At 40.2% G+C, this 22,118-nt stretch overlaps 1 long non-coding RNA gene across 2 annotated transcripts; it reads left to right on the top strand.

Moving 5' to 3' along the window:
* Positions 1-284: 284 nt before the first annotated feature.
* On the top strand, positions 285-21,968 carry LOC141516639 (uncharacterized). Of its 2 annotated transcripts, XR_012476768.1 has the most exons (6): positions 285-705; positions 810-943; positions 1,872-2,433; positions 8,160-8,311; positions 16,444-16,628; positions 21,686-21,968. It is a non-coding gene; the product is annotated as an uncharacterized LOC141516639 (long non-coding RNA). The 2 variants fall into 2 exon arrangements; XR_012476769.1 differs by lacking the exons at positions 16,444-16,628; positions 21,686-21,968 and adding an exon at positions 11,913-11,983.
* The last annotated feature ends 150 nt before the right edge of the window (positions 21,969-22,118 follow it).

The following is a 22,118-nucleotide window of genomic DNA, read 5'->3' as shown; positions in this document are numbered from 1 at the left end:
AAAGAGCTGCCAGTCTGATACAGGAACCTAGCTATATTTTTAGTCCAGTGGGACAGAGATGCTCAGGTACATTCCAGCTGAGGTTTCCAGGGCCTTCCAGGAAGATGGTGTCATTGTCAAGAATTTCCACTCCACTGCCTGGCAATAGTAAAATTTTCCAAGAGGTTGTTGCTAATGATCAAACAGGGAGATCAGCTGACACCTCCTCAACCCACCAGAAAGACTGAAGAGGTCACTAAAGACTCCAGGGTCAGGTGGACCCGAGGAGACATGTGGCAGCTAGGTTCTGCTTGCAACCATATCAGGTTCTACTTGTTGGGGGAAGTCATTTAAGGCCTGCTTAGTGGACTGATCTACCCCCTGCTTCCTGCCACCTGCATCTACTCTCCAAGTGAACCAGACGACACCATCTTTGAGATCTTAAACCATATCAAAGACAGGAAAGTAATAAGATTCATCAGTATAGTACAGTGGTTAATACTGAATTCAGATTAATGAGGTTTAAAAGATGACTATTTCAAACACTGGGGAATGTGCTTAGTAAAATATTGACTTTTTGGTAACTCAGCATCTGCTTCAGTACTTGAAACAGATTAACTCCAAGTTTTTTGAGACAACAGGGAGGGAAACTAGTCTCACCAGATATTCTAGGCTAGGGTAAAACTTGGTTCAAATCCAGCCTCAGACACTACTATGTGATCTTTGGTAAGTCACTTCATCTCTGTCTACCTCAGTTCTGTCATCTGTGAAATGATGTTAATTGCATGTACCTATGAAGTATTCGAGGTATTACTCTCCTTGTTTTACAGATGAGGAAGTTGAGTCAGAATGATGGAGTGATTCAAAACTTTGGAGAAGTCTATTGCCTTTCTGGAGCATGTATCAAAGCTTAACAGAGAATTTTCTAGCATTCCACAAGAAAAATGACCCAGACTCCCTCATGGTGAGATCCATGTGACTATGAATAGTACCCAAATGACTAAGAGGGAAAACTTTTGATGAAGAAGATGAACATAAGCATAAGGATTTGTTGTCCTAATGAATTTTCAGAGAAGAGATTATGCCCTTTAATGGAACTCGACAAATGACAGGAAGAGGTCCCCATTTTGATCAGTAACATCCTCTGATCTACCTATTCTGTAAAGGGAAGGAAGGAATGTAGATGATAAAAATCGATTTGGGAACAGGGATATCAACTAAGAAGAGGACATCTGTGAAGGAAATCGGGATTTCCAGGCCATGGTTTAAACTATGACAGGTTCCTGACTAGGGTTCAAATATAATCTCTCTTGATTCCATTGTCTGGTTTCTCTTAATTGTTTCTATTTATCCTTTCTATACTTGTTTCCTTGCCTTTGCTCTCATTCGATTGTAAGCTCCTTGAGGGAAGGGACTGCCTTTTGCCTCCTTTTGTATCTTCACTCTAGAAGGCACTTCACAAATGTTTATTGACACAAAGAGTTTTAAGTTTAAGAAGGGTAAAATGATTTAGAAAGGGGCTGAGGAAGTGTTCAAGGACTCATTTCCCCTGGCTCTCAAGTAACTCAACCATGTCAAAGCTCTTCATCATTTGAAGTTGATTTTTAACTAATCCATTCCATAAATTTATCTTTGCCATACTCAACACAGGAAACTGATGCTATTTTAACTCTGACTTAGAGTGAACACATTTCTCTTTCTAGGAAGTATCTCCAGCTCTTTTTATGAGTCTCCCAGTGCAGGTTGAAGCTCTACTAGGGATCCTTTGGGCACAAGTGCCCCTATAGAATGAACATTTAAGTGATAATGTTTCCTTCCAGGTAGAAACTGAATGTGTACAATTTTTCATAGTGTTCAGTCTGAAGTATTTTGTCATCATTTATTCCACACAGGCACAAGAAGACTCTGCCTTCAGTGCTCCAGCAGATGAGACCAGTTCTTGGTGAGGTGTCTTCATTGGTCTAAAAATACATCCTGGATTTTGTGGCAGTCAAATGTCTACTTTCCTCCTTCAGTGGCTTTCTGAAGAAATCCTCTTCTTGGGGCCAGCATCCCCAATCCTGATGGCCTCTGAGGATCTCTTACCTGAAGTTAGAGATAAGGGAAGATTCTAGATCTTTGCCTATCCCTCCAAAATGTATAGCTTGCCATTTTCTGCTAGAGAGCTTCACAGCCTTTGTCCCTAACTAAGCACCAGTGTGGATTCCCCTTCTTGACAATATTTCAACTTTGCTCAATGTCCATGAGATCCTTAATTTTAGTTCCCTACTAAAGCTTTCCACCCCCCTGGATCCCATGGGAAACTAGAGAGATATCTCTGGTTCTCTTGGCCACAGTGATTGCCCTTGCCTCCAAATGTCTCAGGTCAAAATTGGAGTCAACTGGAGATGGAGCCAGGTTGTGGATGACTGGGTTTCTGACCAAAGCCTCATCACTTCTTCCATTGTAACTGAGGTAAGAGTCTTTTCCTGTTGCCTCGTTCCCATTCCAGGAAGATTTCATTTTTTCTTTTGAAAAGGTAGCTCTGAGGTGGAACTTGATTTCCTTGGTGACTGATAGATTAAGATTGCTCTTCTCTGCCACTCCTCTACTTCACAGCTCCCTTTGTGATAAAGTTTTAATGAGGGATCCATGGATTGGGCTCTGCTGCCAAAAACCAAATCAAGAATGCAGAGAGAGCTATTCTGCAAATTCTGTTTACTCAAAGCACAGGCTCATCTGTAGAGGAGAGGGAAATCAGAGTGCTCAGGGCTTCAGCACCTTTATATAGGTAGCATGGGTGCAATGGAATTCCCACATTAGAAGGGAAACATAAGGATACCTGGCTTAGGTAGGTCAGATTCAAAAGAGGCTTCAAACTGATGCCCCACACTTGATTCTACAATTGGTATGATGGAAGTTGTGTCCTCTTCTTATCACAGTGGAGCAAGGACTTAGGGTTAGAGTTAGGATAGGGTTTTTCCCTATCACAGCTGTTAACAGAATTGTATTGAACTGGTCTCTAACCTGGGGAAAACAAAGCAGGGCAGAGACAGTGTGTCAGTAATCAAGGAGCAGCTGAATTCATTCGTTTCATTGTAAATGAACAGTTGCAAACCAGGAGGGAATTTTCTTGATTAGGACTCCATCTTGCTATAATGAAGGCAGAGAACATATATTTGACTCACAAATGGAAAGGGAGGGAAAAATGAATCAAAATAATTATTTCTAAGACTTGAGGGGTTTTCTCACATAAGCCCATGAATGCAAATCAATACAGGTGTCCTCAAGTCCTGTGGGATCAGTTCAATTGACTGTTCAGTCTTAGGGATACTTTATTATTTTGCTTGGATATAGAATAGATTATACAATTTTTTGATTTTCTTCACTTCACAGAGGCAGGTATGGTTCAGGGTGGTTGACAAATCACTTCGACCTGTATTGTTCTCAGAGTCTGAGAAATCCAAATTATTAGCATATTCATTATACATATCATTTTGATTTATATGAAAATAAAATCTCCTTTCCACACAGCATCATAAAAGCAACAAGATTCTTGAGTCCTATGTTCTCTTGCCTTAGATTTCATACTCTTATCTTTTCTTTCAGTGGGACCTGCTGTGTGGCTCCCAGACACTGAAGTCCTTGTCTCAGTCACTATTTTTTTGCCTGAGATTGGTAGGATATCTCATATAGGTCTATCTCTCAGACAGATGAGTTTCACTTGAACATAGATGTTTCTGAAATCCAGGGAGCCTAGGGTCCTAGAACTATAAGTTGGAAAATGATATTATAGATCATTTAGTCCATCTCACTTGAGAAAGGAGGAAATCAAGACCAAGGGAAGTAAAGAGACTTGCTCAGGGCCACAAAGCTAGAGCCAAAAGTAGAATTTGCACCAAGGTCTCTCTCTGATTTCTGATTTCAAGTCTAGCATTCTTTCTACACAATACTAACTGCCTAAAATAACAGGGAGAAGGATCACTGGTAGATTTGGAGCTGTGGGTTGAGGTGGATCAAATGCTAAAAAAGAACCCAGTAAAATAGGTGAGTGATGGGCTGAACTTGGGGCTTAAATCAGTGAGTCAGCTGTCAGTCATAAGCATTTTTAAAACTCTTCTGTGTCAGAAACTCTGCTAAGAATTAGGGTTGTTGAGAAAAATCAGAACTATTCCTACCCTCATGGAGTGAACCTTTCATGGGGGAGACAACTTGTACAAAATTGTATACATTCATGAAATGTTTGACTGAACAAGGTGTGGTATACAATTGTGATGTAATGCTACTATGCTGTTAGGAATGATAATCAGGATGCTCTCAGAAACATGAGCAGAACCAGTAGAAACAGCCAGACTGTACAATGATCAACTGTAAAGGAATCTGCTAATCTCAGCAATACGGTGATCCAAAACAATTGCAAAGAATTTACTTTATTTTTATTTTATTTATTTTTTAGCAGGCAATGGAGTTAAGTGACTTGTCCAAGATCACACAATTAGGTAATTATTAAGAGACTAGCATGAGACTGGATTTGAACTCCTGACTCCAGGGCCAGTGAATTTTTGATGAAAAATACTATCTTCCTCTAGAGAAAGAACTGATAGTCTTTTTTTTTTTTGTTTTTGCAAGGCAACGGGGTTAAGTAACTTGCCCAAGGTCACACAGCTAGGTAATTATATTGTGTCTGAGGTTGGATTTGAACTCAAGTCCTTCTAACTCTAGGGCTGGTACTCTTGCGGCTGAGCCACCTAGCTTCCCGATAGAGTATTAATGAAATTTTAAACATACTTTTAAAAAACTTACATTATTCTTCTTCTTGCATTTTTTGAATATGTTTTCCTTGACAAACTGACAAATATGGAAATATTTTTTGCATAACTGCATATGTATAATCTATATTATTTTGCTTACTGTGCCTGGGAAGGGGAAGGACATTTAATGAAGGAGAAAATTTATTACTTAAAAGACATGTTGATTGTTTTTTCATGTAATTGGGAAAAATAAAATATTAAGTTAAGAAAAGAAAGGAAAGGGATTGGCAGGACCTCCCACAAGAAATGGGAGTCTTCCCTGAATAATCCATATACTCAAAAATCTCCACTAATCAAAAGAAGAAAAAATGCACAAACACAAGAGATGGATACAGAAATATGCCTTACTCAGCAGGAATTAGAGGTTGGAAAGGGAATATAAAGGTGATAAAGAATTAGAAAGAAGGTAAATTAAGGAATAGATTAGTTCTATGTACCAAAATATTTATGGCTTTTTTTGGGGGAAGCTCATAAATTTGAGAATAGATAAATAAGTTAAGATATATAAATATGATGGATAATAATGCATTGAACTATTCTTAGTATAATGACCAAGAAGGATTCTGAAAGACTAGTGTTGAAACATGCTAGGCACTACATGAGAGAGAAGTGAAAAATGCAGAATGAGATAACTTTTGGGGATATGGATGGACAATGTGTGAATTTATTTTGTTTATACATTTAAAAAATAGGTTTTATTTTTCTCATGATCTTAATTCAAGGGTGGAAGAGAGAAGTAAAAGCAGTGAAAAGATGACTAAAACAAAATCTTAAAAAAGAATAATAAGGAAATTTGGAAGAAGGGAAGATTTGGGAGGATAGATAATGAACTCCATTTGGGGCATGTTGAGTTAAAGTTATCTATAATATATCAGTTTGAGATGTCCGGTGGGAAGTTTGAGTCAGGAGAGGGTTTAAGTTTGAATATTAGGAGTGGAAAATAATCTGCATAGAGGTGGGAGTTGATGAATTCAACAAGTGCAATTATATATGCATATATATAATATATATATGTGTGTGTATGTGTATATATATATAACCATCACCTTAGTGAAGATCCAGCAAAGAAGACTGAGGTGGAATAATCAGACAGGTAGAAAGAAAACCAGAAAAATATGGTGTCATGAAAACCTACAGAGGATAGAATATCAAAGAGGAATGATCAATAGTGCCCAAGTCTGGAGAGAGGTCAAGGAGAATGAATCATGAAGAAAAGGCCATTGGATAGGGCAGTAAAGAGACCATCGAGAACTGGAGAGCTCAATGTTTCATTAGAATGATGGAATATGAAGCCAGACAGCAGAGTTAAGAAAAAGAGTGAGAGGAAAGGAAATGGAGATATCCATTGATTGTAGATTCAAACTTGTGAAGGAGTTTAGCCACAAAATAGAGGGAAGAGCTGGGATCTGAACTATTAGGAGTAGATGGATCAATGTATGAGAATGTAGGAAACATGTTAACCCTCATAAGAAGGAGGGTTAAGATTTGTTTGAAGAAAGCAAGAAGCAGCCAGTAGATAAGGAGAGATTAAAAATAAGTGGTAGGGGAGGGAAGAAATCTGCCAGAGGCAAATGAGTATAACCATCTCATTTAATGGCTGGAATGGTTAAGTGATTCCCCCTTGCTTCTCGAGAATGCAGATAATAAGCTGCAGTCAAAAACTGAACCCAGGTCACTTGATCCCCAAATCATATTCTAATCCATCTATATTTATGGATTACTTTTTCTCCCCCTGGGAAAAGCTTGGGATCATTCAAAGAACTTTGCATTTCAAATAAGCATCGATTAAATGCCTGCTGTGTACAATATAGTATAGTAGACATTAGGTGACTATCATCTGTGACTTTTCCTTTGGGGGGTATGATCTCTTTCTTCATATAAATTTATAAGGGGAAGAAATAATTCAATGGTCAGTCAGCCTGCCCCTCTTAGAGATGCTATATTCTCTGATATCTTCATCAAGTGAGAACACCTCGAGGGGAATGAGCAAAGGTACAGCCTGAATGTGAAAAACTTCAGAATCAATTTCTAAGAAGTGAAACCCATTGGATAGATTGAGCTTATTAGACAGAGGAGGCTTTGTGGCTCGAGGGGATAGAGTGCTAGGCCTGGATTCAAGCCAATCTGATTCAAATCCTGCCTTAGATACTTACTAGATTTGTGATCTTGGGCAAGTCACTTAACTTTTGTGTGCCTCATTTTTCTCAATTGAAAAACAGGGATAATATGTATACCTTCCTCACAGCATTATTGGGAGTATTAAGTGGAATAATTTTTGTAAAGAACTTATGATATATAATGATGTTTTGTCCTTCATTCTCAAAGAAGAGCAAGATATCAGGGAGGTGATGCCAAGATAAGCCCATGATTTGAGTCGGGGGGACTGTGCAAAGTCATCAGCTTTCTCCTTTGGAACCACTTGGGTCCAGCAGCCAGATATGAATCAGAATGACTGGAGATAGCCCTGAATGCAAGGTAGTTAGGTAAGTGACTTGCCTAAGGTCACACAGTTAGTAAGTGTCTGAGACTGGTGCTCTTGGTACAACACCTGGATGTAGCATGTGTTTAATAAAGGTTTGGCTTTGGCCCTTCCCCTTCTTACCCCTCACACTATCTTCTAGTTCAGAGTCAGGCCTCAGAGTCAGCCTCCTGATATTAAGGTACAATAAACAGATTAACCATCACCCAGGGTTTTTTGTTTGATTCTTCTTGTATTGAACTTATGTGATCGTTCTAGTAGTCCTTCTTGATGGCTATCACACATGATCTTCAAAACCAAGGTTGTTCAGAAGGAAAGAACCCAGCGCCTAGGGTCAGAGTACCTGTTAGGTCTCAGTTTCCTCATCTGTAAATTGAAGAGGTTGAACTAGATGATTTCTAAAGCCCCAGATTTAGGATCCTATGATCTCTATGTTAGCAAGTATGTTTAAGCACCCTTCACTTAGTAGGAGCTAAATAATTATGTGCTTTTTAATTTTACTGAATTTGGTTGAACTGAAAACTCAACTCAGCCCGGTCACTATTGGTGTCTGTGCCCTGGGTCTTGGCAAAAGTAAGGTATAAGGAGAGAGCATGACTGAGCAGGTCTACAATTCAGAAAGTTCCCTGGTATGTGCTGGGTGGAGAGAAGATTTTATGTCTCTGCCCTGAGGTCACACCTAGCCTGTGGGTTTGGCAAAAATGAAAGGTTCTTTCAGATTTCCTCTTGGTGGCTGCTCCAGCACTGGAGCTCTCTTTGCCCAGTCATTCCTTGTTTACTTGTTGTTTTTATTTCCTGCTAGGTCTTCAGCATCAGGATTCTAACTTGATATAGGTAAATCTATTTTAGGACTTTGCACTTGAGATCCCATCTTTGTCAGAAATTAATTCTGTGCTGGGTTTTCCTTTCAGTTCAGGAATGGACCACCAGTCTGTACCAGCTCCTGGTAATAATCATTTTCAGTCTACATCAGTCCGGGGCATGTATTCCTTGGGGTTGTGATCCATGGCATCCAGGAATAGCACAAGTTCAAGCTGTTCTTCACCTTTTTCCTGACTACTTGGTAAGTACCTATGAGGTTCTAGCTCTCTCTCTGAGAAGTTGCAGTGGGACAGTGAAGATTTCAAACTTATATATCCATATCTATATGTATATCTATATATCTATATATCTATATATCTATGTATCTATATCTATACCTATACCTGTATCTATCTATCTATCTATCTATCTATCTATCTATCTATCTATCTATCTATCTATCTATGTATAGAAAAGTTCATTTCAGGATGTTTTGAATCTTTAAGAGGAAGGGAATATTTCCCATAATGGACTTTGGTGCCAACAAGGAGTTAAAACCTATTTGTGGATGAAAGCTATTAGTGATAATGACTTATCCCCCCAAAAATGTTCCAAAATATAAGAAATGAGATAGAAAGTTCATTAAATTTCAAACCAGAAGTCATGAGTCAAATCCCATCTTTGCCTCTTCTTAAGTGACCTAGGACAAATCATTTACCAACCCTCAGGTCACACTAATTCTTTTGAATTCCTTCTATTTCTAAAGTTATAATTGTAGGTTAAGATGACTTCTGAGATTCCTCCTAAGTCTAAATCTATGATTCTATGACCCTTGCAATGAGAATGAATAGGAAAATTCCCTCTCTGCCTCCTAGGCAGAGACTGTTGACTCTAAAGGACTAGACCACTTCATATCCTGCCTCAGATATGTGATCTTGAAGAACCTCTCTGGGTTTCAGTTTTCTCATTTGTAAAATCAGTAGAGTAATAAAATCTTCTTCCCTGCATTGTTGTGAGGCCCTAAACCTTCCTTTAAGAAAACAGACAGGGTGGAGCCAAGATGGCAGTGTGAGGGCAGGAATTCCTGGAAACATCCCCACCCCCCCCAAAAAAAACTCCCAAAGCCATCAAATTATAACTCTAGCTAAAATTTAGAGGAGCACCCATAGAAAGACTGGGTGATACAATTCCCCAGTCCAAGACAACTTAAAAGATCCAGGAGAAAGGTCTGTTTCACCAGGATTGGGGGTTAGAAAGAGCCACATTGTAGCTGGACCACAGAACAGCAGGGCTGGAGCAAACCAGTCCAACCTTCCAGGAACAGCCCACAGGGTACCTGGTTCCCTGGGGATGCCTGAGTCCATAGCAGAGGAGGTGGATTCCAAGTCTTCTTGGCCCAGGGATCACCAAGGACCCTTTGAAGGGGGGGGGGTTGACCACACCAGAGTGAGTACAGAACCCAGACCAGCACTGACCTCAGAGCAGCACTGTGGTGAGAGCCTGCAGGTGGAACCTGAAGAGCCACCCAGCACCTCCAGAGCACTCAGCCCATAGATGGTAAGGGTGAGGGGAAAGACTGCAGAGGTCTCTCTGCTCTCCCTGAGGCAGGATTCTGCTGTTTATGCACATTCAGATCCAGGTCCCAGGCTGGGGCCCCATACCACCATACAGGAACAGGGACCCTCCTCATACCTCCAGATCAGGGGGAGGGCCTATGGCTAGAAAACAGACTAGAAAACAGTCAAGAGAGCAGTCAAAGCCTCTCAGAAGACCTTGGAGGAATTGAGGATCCAGTGGGGTGCCCCAACACCCCCAAAGCCTTGGAAGTGCGGTAAATCAGTCATAGGGCAAGGAAATGAACAAACAACAGAAAAAGAAGAACCTTACCAAAGAAAATTACTTTGGTCCCATGGAGGATCAAAGTACTTACTCAGAAGATGAACAAGTCAAAACTTCTGTATCCAAAGCCTCCAAAAGAAATAGGAAATGGACTTTGGCTGTGGATGAGCTCAGAAAAGACTGAAAAACAAGTAAGGGGGGGTAAGAGGAAAAATTGGGAAGAGAAATGAGAATGATTCAGGTAAATCATGAAAATCAAGTCAGCAGCTTGGTGGACACAATTATAAAAATACTGAAGAAAATAATGTGTTAAAAGCTAGTTTAGGCCAATTGGAAAAAGCAACCCAAAGGCAAATGAGGAGAATGCCTTAAAAAGCAGAATTGGCCAGTTGGAAAAGGAGATAAAAAAGCTCTCCAAAGAAAGTGACTCCTTCAAATGTAGAATGGAGTTATAAGAAGTTGATGACTTTGAGAGAAATCACAAAACAATAAAACAATACCAAAAGAATGAAAAATTAGAAGAAAATGTGAAATATCTCATTTGAAAAACAACTGACTTGGAAAACAGATCTAGAAGAGATAAATTTTTTTTTTAGGTTTTTTCAAGGCAATGGGGCTAAGTGGCTTGCCCAAGGCCACACGACTAGGTAATTATTAAGTGTAGAAGAGATAATTTAAAAATTACTGGGCTGCCTGAAAGTCATGACCAGGGAAAGAGCCAAGGTTTCACTTTTCAAGAAATAATACAGCAAATATTCCCCTAGATACTAGAATCAGAGGGTAAAATAGAAATTGAGGGAATCCACCAATCACCTTCTGAAGGAGATCCCAAAAGAAAAACTCCCCGGAATATGAGTCCTAAGTCAAAGAGAAAATACTACAAACTGCCAGAAAGAAACAATTCAAGTACTATGGGTCTACAGGATTACACAGGATTTGGCAGCATCTACATTAAGGGCGTGTAGGGCTTGGTATATGATATTTTGGAAAGCTGAGAATTAACTTCCCACAAAAACTGAACATTCTCTTCTGGGGTAAAGATGGACATTCAATGAAATAGGGGAATTTCAAACTTGAAGTGACCAGAGCTGAACAGAAAGTTTGATCTCCAAATACAGAATTCACGTGAGGCCTAGAGAGGGTGAATGAGAAGGACTAATTATGAGGAATATAATGATGTTGAACTGTTTGCATTCCTGCATGGGAAGAAGATAATGATAACTCAAATGAACCTTCTAATTTATAAGAGCAATTAGAAAGAACATATATGGACAATGTATGGGGGGGGAACTGAATACAATGGTATAATATAGTAAAAAGATGGAGTCAATGATTGATAAAGGAAAGTACTGGGAGGAAGGGAAAGGAGAGGAAGAAGGGGCTAGGATATTTTACATAAAAGAGTCAATAAAAAGCTTTTGCAATGGAATGGAAGCAGGGAAGGTGTGGGGGAATGAATGAGCCTTCATTCTCATCAGAAATGGCTCAGTGAAGAATAAAATATACACTTAATAGGGTATAGAAATCTATCTAACCCTGGAGAAAAATGAGAGGAAAGGGATGGGATAAAGGCAATGGGGGAGGGGAGGGGGAATAGATGGGAATGGGGGAATAGAAGAGAGGGAAGATTGTGGGAGAGGGTAATCAGATACAATATATTTCTGAGCAGGGACAGGGTGAAAGAAGAGAGAGAGAAAATAGAATAAATGAGAGTGGGGAGGAATAGAATGGAGGGAAATACAGCTAGTAATAGCGACTGTGGGAAAAGATGTTGAAGCAACTTCTCTGGTGGACTTGTGATAAAGAAGGTAACACATTCCAGAGACAGAATCAATAGAATCTGAACATAGACTGGAAAACATCCCCCCCCCCCATTTCATTTCTCTTGAGGTTTCTCTATCTTTTTTTGGGGAGGAGGGTGTTTTATGTTAACCTTTACAACAAGATTATTGTAATAATATAAAATAAATAAACTATTAAAAGAAAAAATTAAAAAAGAAAATAAACTTCTTGGTTAATACTAGGAAGAAAGGAAGAAAGGAAGGAAGAAGGAAGGAAGGAAGGAAGAAGGAAGGAAGGAAGAAGGAAACAAAGGAAAGAACTATTGCATCCATGTCTTGCTATTATAAATAAAGGCATGGTTTATGCTCTCGCTCTCTCTTTGTGTGTGTGTGTGTGTGTGTGTGTGTGTGTGTGTGTTTGTAAAAAGGTCAGGGAGTTGACTGAGTAATTACCCCCACCCCACCTAAAGTAAGTGATAAAACTCCAGGTCATAGGTAAATTTATTTAAATACATATAAAACATGGCCCTGTCTCTAACTGAAACTATCTGTGGGACTCTGGGCAAGTCACTATATCTATCAATGTTCTAGGCAACCCATCAAGACAAAATTTCAATGGTAGAGACATTTTCATTTCCTGGAAGTTCCTTATTACAGAGAAATCATCAATCCAATACTGATCTCTATCCTTTATGGACCCAATTACAGGACAAGGTAAAGATTAAGAAAGTCTGGTTTGGAATTCTGTGAGTTCCTAGAAGGCTGCCCATCTTTCTGTGTCAAGTGGGTTCCTAAGTGTGCTGGACAGCAACTCCTCCATATAGCTGGGTCCAAACCTCACCTGGTATACCTAAGGCGACCAAATCAAGAGAAATTACTGGAGAAATGCTGCACCTGGTATGTTGGGAACCTTTTCTACTACAGATCTGAGCAACAGCTCTATGAACTTACTGGCATAAGTGATCACATGTAGGAAATCATGGGCACAAGTAAAGGGAAGAAAATGGCATATGGATTCTGGTTTGTTGATACTCCTGCAGAGTAGGTGTCCACGCAGTTCTTTACTGTCACTAGGAGAATGGAAACATCCACACATATAAGGAAGGGGAAGATAAGGGAACAGGTACAAGATGAGGATCAAAAAAGATTATGGAGAGGAGGCTATGGGAAAATGGGAAAAATGATGAGTGATGAGAGTCCATCATTTAAAAAAAGAAAACTTTGGCCAGCTAACAGACCCTGGAAAGAGCAGCGTCTAAATCCTGAAAATGAGTTACTTGTAACAGGCACTAATTTATTTCTCTCCCTTTGTACAAGAATTATACCTGAAACTTTGATTGAATATACACTCTGAAAAATTAAGTGTCAGAACGTATATCATCGACTTTGGTTCTAATATTGAAGCCCCGAGGTCTTTTCTGCTTGTCAGGAGGACTTCTTATGATCTGAGCAAAGAGATCTATTAATAGCTATTGATCCAATGCAGCACAATAGTTCCTTAAAGCAACATTGGGAAATTCTTATTATGAGATTAAGGTACCATTTGTGATGTCAGGAATTTGAGTGATAATTTTAAAAAACAGTCCCAATAAAATTTGTATGAAATGAATTTAATGACCTCTACTCTTGGATCAACATTCTATAAATTGGAATAGTTTATTTCTAAGTTTTTGAACTTATGTCTTAGGTCCAGGGAGATGCCTTGTTCATCAAGGTATAAAAGTTTGTTAGAGAATTCTTTTTTTTTTGTAAGGCAATGGGGTTAAGTGGCTTGCCCAAGGCCACACGGCTAGGTAATTATTAAGTGTCTGAGACCGGATTTGAACCCAGGTACTCCTGACTCCAGGGCCAGTGCTTTATCCACTGTATCACCTAGCTGCCCCTGTTAGAGAATTCTTAAAATGGTTCTGCCTTAGCACTAATGATCTGAAAATCACAGGGTAAGTAATCTGTTCTGATATTATCTGTGGATGGTCTAGAAAGAAATTTGAATCTGCAATATTGAGGAGGGATGAACAAAAAAGATAATTCCAGATATTTGCTCTTGGAACATCTGATCTGGGCATCACAGATGTCAGTGACCTGACAGGTATCCAGTAGAGGACAGTCAGGATGGTGAAAGGTCATGAGCTTATGACCTAGATGAATAAATTGAAGGAACTTGGTATGTTTAATCTGAAGAAAACCATATTCAGGGGGAACACAAATACTGAATTTTTGTATATGAAAGGCTGTCTTGTGGAGGAGGAAGTCCCCTTGTTTTGCTTGGCCCTAAGAAAGAACAGAACCAGGAGAGATGTTCAATATTCAAAAGACATGTTTAACCTTGATTTCAGGAATGACTTCCTAACAATTACAGTTTTCCCCAAATTTTGATGATAGGCTATCTCAAAAGGTGGTGAATCCCTCCTCCTTAGAGATCCTAGACTACCTTAGGTAGGGTGTATTATAGGGGGATTCCTTCATGCATGAGTTGGATTAGATGACCACTGCAGTCCTCCCCAATTCTCAATTCTGTGATTCTAGGCAAGTCCATGCCAGGTTCATGTGTACAAACCCAAATCTTTCTGACTCCAGGTTCTGTAATCTATCCTCTAATAAAGGAAGGAAGGAAGGAAGGAAGGAAGGAAGGAAGGAAGGAAGGAAGGAAGGAAGGAAGGAAGCGAGACAGGAAGGTAGGGAGGAAAGAAGAATGAGAAAAAGATAAAGAGAGAGAGAGAGAGAGAGAGAGAGAGAGAGAGAGAGAGAGAGAGAGAGAGAGAGAGAGAGAGAGAGAGAAAGAAGAATAAAGGGAAAAGAAAAGGAGAAACCAAAAAGGATTTCATTATGAACTCTGAAAATGAAGAAAACATTAATCCTTTAAAATCTTATTGATAATATTTGTTTTGGGCCTTCAGTCTTCAGCTGTGTCCAACTCCAACTCTCTGTGACCTTTTGGACCTAAGACATCAGGCCCTTCTATCCTTCACTATCTCTCAAAGCTTAAGTTCACAATCATTGTTTCCATGACTCTATCTACTCATTTCATCCTGTGCCATCCTCCTAACCTTTTTCCTTATTTCCCAGAATCCCAACATAAAGGCTGCCTTGTGGAGGAGGAAGTCATCTTGTATTGTTTGACCCTGAGCTAGATCAGAACCAGGAGAGTTGGTGAATATTCAAAAGGCACATTTAACCTTGATTTCAGGAATGACTTCCTAACATTTATCTACTCATTTCATCCTATGCCATCCTTCTAACCTTTCCCCTCCTTTCCCAGCATCCCAACATAAAGGACTTTTCAAATGAGTCCTGTAATCTCCTTATGGGACTAAGATATTTAAGCTTCAGCTTCAGTATTTGAACTTCCAGTGACTAGCCTTAATTAATTTCTTTAAGTGTTGATGGATTTGATCTCCTTGCAGTCATGAAATTAAAAGATCCTTGCTTCTTAGAAAGAAAGCTATGGTAAAGTTGGACATTCAGCTTTCCTTATAGTCCCTCTTTCACATTGCTACTGCAAAAATTATAGCTTTGATCAAGGTGATGCCTTTGTTTTTTAGATGACTGTCAGATTTGCCATAGGTTTTCTTCCAAAGAACAAGAATTTTTTAATTTCATGCTGCAGTCCTGTCTATAGTGAACTTGGAGCCTCAGCATAGAAAATCTGACACTGCTTCCATTTCTTCTTCCTCTTTGCCAGGAACTGATGGAACCAGTTGCCAAGATTTTAGTTTCCATGTCACTTAAATTTCTCCCATTCTTCCTTTCCTTCCCTCTCCTCTGTCCCAAGCCATTCCATATAACAAAGAATATTTTTAAAGGAGGAAAAAAGAGAAAGGAAAGTAAAAAGTGGAAATGATTAATACACTAAAAAAGTATGATGACATCAGCAATATTTTATGCTCATGGATCTCTTACTTCTTCAAAGGGATAGGGGAGAAGGAAGTCTGTCTTTTCATAGTTGTCATTCTTTCCATTCACTTTATTGTCTTCATTGTGTATATTGCTTTCTTAGCATTTCTAGGAAATGGATAAACCGATAGTCTACGCTCTAGGAGATATAAAAGAATGGTGGTACCCATCCATCTCAGGCTGCCACTAATGAAGGCATGTCATAATCTAGATACTGAAAGAAAGAGGAAAAAGACAGTTTGGGGGGAAAAATCAAACTAAAATATCTGTTTGCTTCTTAACATTATTCAAGCATAGGCAATGTTGTGGCTTGCTTCACCTTGGGGCCCACAGCGGCGACCTCCCTCCCAGAGGGGAGCTGAGAATAAGGAGTCAAGCCACCACTGCATTATGCTTCCAGCTCAATTTTATTACTGCTTAGCTATTACATATATACTGTTAGGTCTTCCGGTGTAGAACAAAGAATAATGAAGTAATTGGGGGGGGGTACACAAATGGGATATGAACAGCATCTTGCGTTACAGTATAAGGGAGTATGTTAGGGGGGAGGTGGTAAAACACAGCTGTGGCTAGTGCCCTTGGTCTGTGGGGCAGAATGTCCAGCTCCCAAGGACTCCAGTGCATCTTTTCTCTAAGGGCGGCATGCCAGCTCCTGCCAGGTGGCGGTCCATTAGAATAGCCTGTGTTCCCACAGAGCAACAGTTTCTTTCTTTTCAAATGTATAAATTCCCCAAATCTCCAAGTTTCTTGACATTGGAAAGAACTTTATTGTGCTGAAATAATTTCTATATAGTACAGACTGTGCTAAGAGGGAGTTAGAAAAAGGGAATATTCAGTAGGTATTAAGTCTAGGATAATAAGATTTCCTTTGCCCTGACAGGAATATAGGCAAAGACTACATTCTCCTGGAGATAAGGATGGGTGATTACACTGAAGCACTATGATCCAGCCATGTCATCGATCATCTTTTGCCATCATGGCCATCGCTACTGGCCTTGTGTTCTTCTTCCTCCCTGAAACCCAGAATAAGCCATTGCCTGACACCATCCAACATATAGAATATGGGTGAGTACTGCCTGTGGTCTCTTAGAAAAGTCATTTAAATCATCAGAACTTTATTTTCTTCATCTGTAAAAAGAGGAATTTGGATTAGAAGAAGAAATGAAAGTATTTCTTAAATACTGTCTGCCATGCTAAACACTTTGGAAACAAACATGTAAACAATAATTCCCTACCCAGAAGGAGATTCTGTTTTCCTGGGAGTAAAACATATATGAGAGAATCATGGACCTGAAAGAGTGTTTTGGTCTGGAGAGTCTAAGGGATGGTGAGTAGAATTCAGGGGAAATGATTGACAAGGTCATTCCATGAGCCATTCTAATTTAATATTTTTTCCCAGTTACATAGAATTTTTTTAATATTATTCTCATTTTGTACAAATAATTTTTTTACATTAATAAAATATTCTTGTTTAAGAGTAAATTAAAATACCCCTCCCCCATAAATATAGACTTGCTTGAGCGATAAAGTAAAGGGGAGAGAAAAAAAATTAAAATTAAAAAAATAATAGTAATAATTGTAGGTTTGGCCAGGTGGTGCAATGGACAGAATACCAGCCCTGGAGCCATGAGCACCCGAGCCCACATCTGGCAGCCCGTAGACCCAACAATCACCCAGCCATGTGACATGCAAGCCACCTGAACCCCACTTCCCTGCAAAAACCAAAAAAAAGGAAAGAAAAGACCCCAAATAAAATAAAATAGTAGTAATAGTAGGGGTGTCTGGGTGGCGGACAGACCATTGGCCCTTGAGCCAGGAGCATCTGGGTCCAAATCCGGCCCCAGACACCCAAAGATCACCCTGCTATGTGTCTCCAGGCAGGCCGCCCAGCCCCATTTGCCCTGCACCCCCCCCAATAATAATAATAAAAAAAATGTGCTTCAGTTTTTATTCCAATACCAACAACTCTGTCGCGGGTGGATCACATTCTTTTTGGTAAGTCCATCGCAAAATTTACTTCCATATTTTTCCACCGTTGCCATTGCTGATCACAACTCCCTCCTTTCCTATTTATCCACTGCCATGTACTATATTTTCTCTCTCCTTTCACTGACTCTGCTGTAGGGTAGCTGAGTGGCACAGCGGAGAGATCCCTGGTCCTGGGGCCAAGAGACCCTGAGCTCCTGCACCACCCCTTAGGCCCAGCATCCACCTGGCCTTATGGTCCAGGACAGGCCCTCCAATCCCAGCCCCTTGCAAGAAGTAAAAAAGAAAATGTGTTATATCTGACCACTCTCCCCCCATGGTCCATCTTCTCCTCCATCACTCACATCCCCCCCTTCCCTCTGTCCCCCTTCTCTCCTTCTTACTCCAGATGTCTATACCCCATTGAGTATATATATGCTGTTTCCTCTCCTAGCCACCTCTGATGAGAGCAAAGATTCCTTCATTCCCCCTTGCTTCCCCCCTTCCATATCATTGCAATAGCTCATTGTAATAAAGAAAAACCTTATTATATGAAATATCTTGGTCTATTCCCCCCTCTCCTTTTTTCTTTCTCCCATTATATTTCCCTTTTTTTCTATTGACTCCATTTTTGCACCATATTTTATCTTTGAATTCAGCTTTCTCCTGTGCTTCAACTATAAAAGCTCCCTCTCCTTGCTCTATTAACTGAGAAGATTCATATGAGTATAATCAGTGTCATTTTTCTATGCAGGAATACATGCAGTTCATCATCATTAAGTCCCTCATATTTTCCCCCTCTCCTCCACTCTCTATGCTTCACCTGAGTCCTGTATCTGAAGATCAAACCTTCTGTTCAGCTCTGGCCATTCCAAAAGGAACATTTGAAATTTCCCTGGTTCATTGAAAGTCCATCTTTTTCCCTGGAAGAGGACATTCAGCCTTGCTGGGTAGTTCATTCTTGGCTGCATTCTAAGCTCTTTTGCCTTCTGGTATATTGTATTCCAAGCCCTATGAGCTTCCAACATAGTTGCTGCTAAGTCCTGTGTGATCCTGCCTGCAGCTCCACGATATTTGAACTGTGTCCTTCTGGCTGCTTGTAATATTTTCTCTTTGACTTGGGAGTTGTGGAACTTAGCTATAATATTCCTAGGGGTTGTTTTTTTGGGATCTCTTTCTTGGGGGGATTGGTGGATTCTCTCCATTTCTATTTTGCCCTCTGCTTCTAGAATATCAGGGCAATTTTTCTGTAGTAATTCTTTGAAAATAATGTCAAGGCTCTTTTCCTGATCATGACTTTCAGGTATTCCAATAACTTTTAAATTATCTTTCCTAAGTCTGTTTTCCATATCAGTTGTTTTTTCAATGAGATATTTCACATTTTCTTCTAATTTTTCATTTTTTTTTGTTTTGAAGTATTGATTCCTGATTTCTGTTAAATTCATCAATCTCCATGAATTCTATTCTTTGTCTGAAGGATTTGTTCTCCTCAGAGAGTTTTATCTCTTTTTCCATCTGGCCAATTTTTCTTTTTAAGGCATTCTTCTCCTCAATAACTTTTTGAACTGTTTTATCTATTTGACCTAAGCTGGTTTTTAGCATGCTATTTTCTTCAGCCTTTTTTTTTGGATTTCCTTGACTAAGCTGCTGACTTCATTTTCATGTTTTTCCTGCATCTCTCTCATTTCTTTTCCCAGTTTTTCTTCTAACTCCCTCATTTGATTTTCAAAGTATTTTTTGAGTGCTGTCATAGCCTGAGCCCAATTTCTGTTTTTCTTGGAGTCTTTAGATGCAGGAGCTTGTGCTTCCTCACCTTCAGTCTGAGTATTTTGATCCTTCTTGGGCTCATTTGCAAAATATTTCTCAATGGTCTTCCTCTTATTTCTCTGCTTGCTCATTTTCCCAGCTTAAACCTGGTTTTGGGGTGCTTTCTGAGCTTTTGGAACATTCCCACAAGGATCTCAGTGTGTGAGGCTCTGTCCTCCCTCCTGATCTGTGAATGACCATAAGCGCCCCCCCTCTGCCACGGGGCTGAGGTTGGGGGGGGCCCCTGCTGTTCTATGGGGGGGGCCTAGACTGTGATCAGGATCTGAATGTGGTCAGAGCCCCTGAGTCCTTTTCCAGGGGCAGAGGACAGAGCTCAGCAGTCTCTCTCTCTCTTCACTCCCCTCCCTCAGCTCAATGGGCTCATGCCCTGGGGACTCCTGCTTACCGGCTCCGCCTGCTTCTGTTTCCTGTATCTGGGCTGCCAAAAGACCACGTTGCTCGCTGTGTGCCCTGATGCCTGGGCTCCACGTGCTTGCTCTGGCAGAGGTCCCCCTGCTGTTCCCCTACTTTGTGCCCGGTGCTCCCCGGGGTGTAACTCAGGAGACTCCCCGCTACTTGGAGCCGCAGTACCCTGGAGCTGCCTCTGGGAGGCTGAAGTTCTTTGGCTCTGGCGGGCCACCCCTCTGGCATGCCGCCCCTCCGACCCCGGGGGAACAGAACCTTTCTGCTCTTTTCCAGGTTACCTTGAGTAGGAGAACAGCCTCACTGGGTCCCTCTGTAGGTTCTGTCTCTCAAAAATTTAGTTAGAGTCCTTAGCTTATGAGTTTTATGAGAGAGTGCCTAAGACACGATCCTTTCTTGTCACCATCTTGGCTCCGCCTTCTCCATGAGCCATTCTAAGAGCCACAATGACAGTATTGTTTTCAGTAGCTTTCCAGAGCTAGAAAGAAGTGCATGAGGATAGAGGGAATGGGATGGAATGACAGAGCCTATAACATTGACAAAAGAGCTTGAGAAGTTGGTAGAACATCAGTTTTCAAACTCCATAATTTTGATGGAGATTAGTCCTATCCTTCCTAAGAAGTCTATTTATTCTTCTAGGAGAATAGTATGAAAGGAATGTGTGTCATTTGTATAGATGGTAACCTCCTTGAGGGCAGGGACTATTCCTGACTTTATCTTTGTATTGTCAATTCCCCTCACACCATTGGAATGCCTTCACATAAAAGTAACCTAAGAAATCTTACATTCTTTCAATTCACATTGAAGGGCTAGAAGGAGCATGAGAAGCCAGTTAATCAGAAAAACTGGTCAGAGACATAGAGGGACAACAAGAAAAAACAGGATCTGGGAAACCAAGGAGAGAGAAGAATGGAGAGGACTCTGTGATGTTTCCTGATTTTAAGGTTATCAGAAAGGGGATGGAGATCTAGTAAAGGATATAAAGAGTGGTCAGAGGTCCTGTGATGCAATGGAAAGGCATTTGACTTGGATTATGAAGTTCTAGTTCTAAGTTCCAATTGGTTAGTTTATAATCATGTAACCTTGCGTATTATGACCATGCAGTGGTGGGACAACTGGGGTCCTTCCTAATTCTGGAAGGCCAATTTAGAGGTCATCAAGTCTAATCCCCTCATTTATAGTTGAGGAAGCAGGCCTAAATTGGGAAAATTTCTTGCCAAAGCTGTGAAGCTGAGATCTGTTCCCAGCTCATTTCTCCACTGGGCCACAGAAGGCAGCACTTGAGCAGGAAAATTTAAAGTTGTCTGGTGTTTGGAATGTTCCATATTACCATACATCATAGAAGGGGTTGGACCTTAGGGTGTTGAATGCCAACATTTTATAGTTCTGAAAAGCAAATGATTTGGGCACAGTCACATAGGGAAGAAGTGTCAAGAAGAAGGTTTCTTTCCATAATAGATGACTGTCTTTGTATCTCCAGTTACTTGAAATGCCCAATTAATGCTTGTTGGAATTTTGAGATTAAAAGTCTTTTTTTAAAAAAATGAGGGGGTGCATAGGTGGCATAGTGGATAAAGCACCAGCCCTGGAGTCAGGAGTACCTGGGTTCAAATCCGGTCTCAGACACTTAATAATTAGCTAGCTGTGTGGCCTTGGGCAAGCCACTTAACCCTGTTTGCCTTGAAAAAACCTAAAAAAAAACCAAACAAAAAAAATGAAGGCATTACCATAAAGGGGTGCCAAAAGAAAAAGGCTCATTGTATTCAATAATCACCAAGGGCCTCCTGGCAATCTCAGCAAAGTAACATTTGGGAAAGCATGTGGTATGTATGATGGGACACAGTGGGGAAAAAATGCTTATTCTCTTCCCTTTCCCCCATTGCATAAACTCACATTTGTTTCTTTTATTTCCATTCATTCATGGGAAGGCATTCAAGAGAAGAAGCAAGACCAAAAGATGAGGGGGACACGATAGTGAAAATAAACCAGTTTAGCATTGCTCCAGGGATCTGATGGAGAAGAAAACCATTGAGCCTGATCCAATGGAGGTTCCCATTACACTGCATTGGTAGTCCTGCTTGGTCTCAGGAGACTAGAAGATTTTAGGAGGAGTTAATCAATCAACAAGCTTTGCTCTTCAAGAGCTCACATTCTATGTGGAGAGATGACAAAAATCCCCCAAATTAAATATTAAATGTAATTAAAATTAAATAAAATGTGCCCATTTACTTGAAACTGCTCTGATTCAAAGACTTTGCCTTTATCATGCCACTATTCTACCCAACCTTGTCTTGCAACCTCCCAATGAAGTGTTTTTGCTGAAGTTCTGCTTCCTGATTTGTTTTACCAACTTGGGTTTCC

Source organism: Macrotis lagotis, chromosome 3 (genome assembly GCF_037893015.1).
Source record: "Macrotis lagotis isolate mMagLag1 chromosome 3, bilby.v1.9.chrom.fasta, whole genome shotgun sequence".
Classification (NCBI taxonomy): Eukaryota; Metazoa; Chordata; class Mammalia; order Peramelemorphia; family Peramelidae; genus Macrotis; species Macrotis lagotis.
The sequence above is the reverse complement of the archived record's forward strand: the minus strand, read 5'-3'. Positions and strand labels throughout refer to the sequence as shown.